The 6,000-nt window shown below is 42.6% G+C and overlaps 1 protein-coding gene across 4 annotated transcripts in view; it reads left to right on the top strand.

Annotated features, from left to right (window-relative positions):
• The first annotated feature begins 315 nt into the window (after positions 1 to 315).
• TMEM117 (transmembrane protein 117) overlaps positions 316 to 6,000 on the top strand; it is a 561,715-nt gene continuing 556,030 nt past the window's right edge. For all 4 annotated transcript variants that reach the window (XM_012638408.1, XM_012638409.1, XM_012638410.1 and 1 more), the window contains exon 1: positions 316 to 649. The gene's annotated coding sequence lies outside the window, so the exon portion shown is untranslated. The remainder of the gene's footprint in view (positions 650 to 6,000) is intronic.

The raw sequence follows: 6,000 nt of genomic DNA, 5'->3' as shown, positions 1-6,000 counted from the left end.
CCCCCACAGGCAAAAGCAGAAAGGATACTCTGTGACCTGAGACTGACTGCATTAGAAAGTTTGCAGCTCTTTGAGGACATTCCACTGGGAACCCCATGGGTTCCTTGCAGGATGGCGGATTTTATGTCTGCCCTGCCGATTTCCCCAGGAAGAAGGGACTGCTGCTAACACGCGAGGCTGAAGCCGGGCTCCCCCCACCCCGCCTGCAGCTGCCGCTCTGCAGAGGCGGGCCGGGCCGGGCAGGCTCAGCGACCGCGCACGCGGCCCGCGGGCTGGAGTCGGCCCGCGGCGCGGACGGGGAGGCGGGGGCGGGGGGAGGCCATGCCTCCAGCTGCAGAGGCGGCTCACAGCTGGAGAGATCGCCGTCACCTGCGCGGTGCCGTTGTCCTTGCACCCCCGGTGCCCGGCCCGTGGCGGCGGACTTTGCGGTGGGAGCGCGGCGCGGCGAGGCACCGGCGCGGAGGGCGCCCGGCGTAGGCGGCGGCGGAGTGGGCCGAGCCGGTATTTATAGCTTGGTGACAGCAGCGGCTGCAGCGACGCCGCTGGCCCGTCTCGCAGCGCTTCCCAGCGAGGCCGCCGGCGCGACGGAGGACGGTGCTCGACCGCCTCTCCCGTGCGCAGTCGCCCCGCGCCCCGCGCGACCCTTCAGGTGAGTACGCGGGCCCGGGCGCTCGGTCCCGCCGCAGCGGAGCCTCCCGGCCCGGCCGTGCGCAGCCGAGCTGCCTCCTCGTCCCTGCCCGCGAACGCGGCAGCGGCCCCGAGCCCCGGCCCGGCCCCCAGTCCCCCTGGCGCCTTCTGCCCCGCTTCCCGATCGTGGCATCCTGGAGGCAGGGTAGGTGTCGCGGAGGGAGACCGACGCACCAGCGCTCTGGTTGGGGCAGAGGGGACTCCCAGGGAAAGGCTTGTGGTGGGAACCCTCAACTCCCGGGCTCCGGGAGGGTAAGGGACGGCGGGAGAACAGACCTTGAACTTTCCTCGCTTCAGTGATTCCTAGGATAGGAACTGAAGAAAAGCCTTATTTTTGTTAATTAAATTAACAGGTTGCAGCTCATAGGTGTTCTCCTTAAAAAGAAGAAAAAAAAAAGACTTGGGTGTTTGGTAACTTCATCGTGACTAAATAAAACTATTTTTTGATTCCTATTCTAGAAAATGCCACAGGCCCACAAGTGTGTTTGACCCATGTGGTAACATTTTGGCTGCCATTATTCATTCTCCTGTGTGTGGAACAGTGAAGTGTGTGGGGGTGTGTGTGTGTGTGTGTGTGTGTGAGTGAGAGAGAGAGAGAGATGGGAGTAAACATCACATGCTCATTTTAGTATTTATGTATGACTGTATCTCAGAAACCAAAAAAAAAAAAAATGAGTAAAAGTATGTTGAATGTAATGACACGTATTTTCCCTATAATTATAAATGATGTACTGTCTGAAATGCAAGGAAGGACTTCTAGGAAGACTTCAGTGTTTTGTTTTGTCTTCCGAAACAAGTTTTTCCAATTTATTGAGTATAAAAAGTAGTAGAAGCCCTGTAAAACCCATTTTTGTTTTAAAGTGTTGACTTTACCATGGATATATTTTCTAACTTTTATTCCACTAGTCTTTGTAGTTAAAACGTACTTGCAAATTTTTACATGGACTGAAGTATTTGTTCCTCCCATCCCACCCTGTATCTGATTCTTGTGATCAGAAACCAGTACTTGTCAGTTTTATTGAATTTGTTTCTTTAGGCTTCAGACATGAATAATATGAAATAACTTCAGACATGAATTAATTTTATTTAATTCATTAATTGTTAATTTCTTTGGTTTTGTGTTTAGAATATGATCATGGAAATTCATTCTTTATCATAAACAAATGTCACTTCAAAGGAGGTCTCAGTCTTTTAAAAGGATAGATGGTGATTATTTTTTAACTTTTTATAACATGCTAGGGGCTATAAATATTTTGCCATTTCAGTGGAAAGTTGTCTTTGTTCACAAGACTACCAGACCTACTTTGCTTTCAGATTCTCTGTTTTAACTTGCATTGATTAAGCACTTTCTTGTCCCAAGGACTACAGGATAAGAAGAATGGAAGAAAATCACTTAAAGGTTGAAACAATGTGAAGACAAAGTCTAGGAAGTGATTTATGGATGTGATTCTCTAAATTAGCTAGGGTACCACAAATACCATCCTGGAATCTATGCAAAGCCACTTATGGTGGTTTCATTGATTGACTTAAAAGGTTGCTTTTTATTTAAAAGGCTGTGTGGTCTTTTGTATTGGACTAAAAGTAAGAAGTTCCAACTTTACTTCTGTTTTACTGCTATTATTTTTTTAAAACCTATATTAAGCATTTGCATTATGTAAAATGTTGTGTGTCATCCCCTCTTGCCTGTCTTTTTATCTAACAATTTAAGATAATATACTAAGACCTATCCTTACCTCAAGACTGGTCCAGGCAAATATGCATTTTGGTTTTTTCACCTTTCTATCATTTCTCCTTTTACAGACTTGGATGTCCCATTATCCAGAGTCTACTCTTTTTGGAATGGAATCCTCAATGTTTTTTCTCACCCAAGGCTGGTCTGTTATCCATTCATCATCCATGCATCTATTTATTCATTTGTTAATCCATCAGCAAATATTTATTGAGTGGCTACTAGGTACAAGTCATCACCCAGTACTTACTCTTACTTCCTTTCCATTGAAACTTTATTCTGTATTTTATACTTCACACAGTGGTAATTAAGAGTACTATCTTTGGGGTTATGTAAAGGTAGCTATGCTTGTTTCTGCCAGTTGGTAGCTGTATGACCTTGGGCAGATCATAACCTCTCTGATTCTCTATTTCTTAACTGTAAATCCAAATGGTTGGTATCAGGACTAATTGAGGTAATACATTAAAAATGTTTCCCAAAAGCCTAACACATAAAAATCTCTAATAAAATGTTAATTATTAGTATTTGTCTATATTTTCTAAAATGCTGTTCATCTCAAGAAATGCATTCCTCATTTCAAAAAATGGCAATGCCATTCTGGATTTTGCCTAGGCTACATTTACATTCAATTCATCAGTAAATCTGATCAGCTCTTCCTTTTAAATGTGTCCAGAAGCAGAACTGTTTAAACTGCCTATACCTCTCCCTCCCTGGTCCAAGTTACTGCATCTCTTACTTGGAAACAGCTTCCTCAATAGCTTTCCTGCTTCTGTCCCTTGGCCGTCTATTGATACAAAGTATTTTTAATGGGCAGACAGAATGACCCTTCTGACATGTAAGTCAGATTGTGTCACTCTGCTTCCTCTCTCACTCAGGGCAAAAGCCCATGTACATAGAATGGCCTCAAGGCCTGATCATAATCGAATGCTACCTCCTGCACCTCGTCTGTTTCATACTTTCTTTTACCCGTGCCCCATCCAGTCTCGTTAGCCTCCGTGCCATTCCTTACAGGCACTAAGCATGCACCCAGGGATGGCCTGTGCAACTTTTGTTCCCTCTGTCTAGATACCTCTTCCCAGGTATCTGCTTGTCTTCCTCGCTTCTTTCATGTCTGTCTTCTAATATCACCTTATAGTGACTCCTTCTTCAACTTCCCTCACACGTGACACTCTCTATTAACTTCTCCTTGCTTTAATTTTCTCTATAAACATTCTAAAATACTCTTGTATTTAATTTTTTATCTTTTTAATGTCTGTTTCCCTCAAAGAAACTATCAGATGCATGACAACAGGAGTTTTGTCTGTTAGTAACCCTAGCACACAGGCCAGTGCTTGACACAAAACAGGCAATTGGTAAATATTGAATGAATGAATGAATGAATATCATTATAGCATTAACAAACCTGGACTTCACCACTTGCTATGTGTGATTGTATCTCTCTTCTGCTCTGAAATCTTTGATAATTCTCTTTTCCCTACTCAGCAAAATACAGACCAACATGTTTGTATAATCTTCCCTGAACTGGCTGCAAATTATCCTTAACTCTCACAAGATGCCTCCAAGACTCTGTTTCACAGCCACACAGAACTGCTGATATGTCTGGACGTCAGTCCCAGACAGTTTCCTCTGTGCCTTTGCATAAAATATCCTCCCAGCTTGAGTGGCCTTACATCTCTCCCATTTTCCTTTAGATTCTTCTACATTCTTAGCCTTTAGTTCTAAGTTAAATACTGGCTTTTAGTAAAATGTGTGAGATTCCTAATATCTAGTATAAATGCTAGTTCCTCTAGAGTTGGAAACTGTGACTGAAGATTTATGGTTTATTGGTTTTAGCCTGTAGTTACCAACACCTTCATCACTGGTATTATATGAAAAAGCAGAGGCTTCCAAGGTATTGATAGTGGAATCTACCTAATAATGTCGTTACTTATGAGAGGGAATTAAACTGTGTAGATTAGTCTAATTCTGGGATGCAGATGGAAAAATCACAGAATAGACATCCGTGATGCATTGCAAAAAGCACAAAAAGATCAACTCACATACTTACTGATGCTCAAAGAAGAAGAAAAAAAATTCAAGCAATCCTGTAGTCACATGATCCCCAGTTCTTTCTGATCATGCTAATTTGAATAGTTAGATCCATTCATCCTAGAAGTACTGCGAATTTTTAATATTAGATGCCTTTATTATCAGAAACTTTCTAACCAACATGCAAAGGGCAAGATTTTGGAATTTATGTCTTTGTGTGGGGAAGGCATAATATAGAGTGTTGAAACCAGGTGACTTGAATTTGAATCCTGTCTCAGACATAGACTAATTTTGTTACTCTGTACAGGTTACTCAACTCTAAGTCTCAGTTTCAACATTTGTAAAATGGGGGAAATAAGAGTATTTTATTCATTGGGCTGCCATGAAATGTAAAGGAGATGCTTGTAAAGCTCATTAGCATAGTATCTGATATATATTATAGTAAATACTCAATAAATGATAATGCCGACCCTGGTGCTGAAATGAGATGGGTTGGGTAGGGGTGCATTAGCATTGTTACTGGCCGAGTCATCATTGTGGTTTCAGGCTCCCCTGCTCTTCCTCTCTTCCTGTAGTGGAAGTTGAATGGCAGATTGCTCTGCCACATTATCATGTCACCTAAACAATGAGGGGGCTTCTCTTTCGGGGTATACCACTCAGCTCGTTAAGATGTCTGCTGATAGCCCACAATGAGTCCAGCACTGTGCTATGCCTGGAAGTAAAGAGCTCTTTCTTTGAGGAGCTTGTGATTAAGTTAGGGAGACAAACAAACAGTTGATTTCACTGTGATGAACTAAGAACTAAGACAAAAGATCATTCTCATCTATGGTTGCAGAAATGAATTTAAAAAAAAGGAAGGGGTTTTACAGACTATTTGCCGTGTGCAACATAGTCAATTTTAACAACCTCACTCCTGGATTATTAACAGTAGAGTCACCAAATGATCATATTGGTCATAAAGATGCTCTATGTGAACTACAGAGGTGAAAAATTTTGGTGCTCTGGCAAATATCAGGGTACCTAAGGAACTAAAGAACAGGGCTAAGATGACTAGGCAAACTTTTGGCAACCTGTGTATGAACACTTCCAGCTTTGTGATATATTAGAAAGATTAAGGGCTAGGTCTAGGTCTGGATTCAAATCCTGACTTTTCCACTAACTGGGCTGTGAATTAAACAGGCAGCAACTGCTCTGAGCCTTCATTTTCTTACCTGTAACATGAGAGTGACAGTGGCATTCATAGCATTACTAGGGGAATTTAGTATTGCTCAGTGCTGTAGTTTTCCCTCCTGAAATAATATAAATGCTGGAGAGGAACAGCTGTTTCAAAAAATTTTTGCATATTCTAATTTAACTTGCATATGTGACCATTACATAGCCCACAAAATAAGATTCTGAAGTTAAAAACAATAAAGTAAGTATATGCCAGCCCTCCACAAAGAATTTATTAAAAAAAGAGTCAAGATCATATGTATTCAATGTTCTGAATCCTGCTGCCTTGATTGTGTGCGCACATGATGGGAGGGGAGGTGGTGGCAGCAACCATACCAGAATTC

This window comes from Propithecus coquereli, unplaced genomic scaffold, assembly GCF_000956105.1.
Source record: "Propithecus coquereli isolate 6110/MARCELLA unplaced genomic scaffold, Pcoq_1.0 Scaffold13, whole genome shotgun sequence".
Taxonomy (NCBI): domain Eukaryota; kingdom Metazoa; phylum Chordata; class Mammalia; order Primates; family Indriidae; genus Propithecus; species Propithecus coquereli.
Note: the sequence above shows the minus strand (reverse complement) of the source record. Positions and strands in the feature narration are given on the sequence as shown.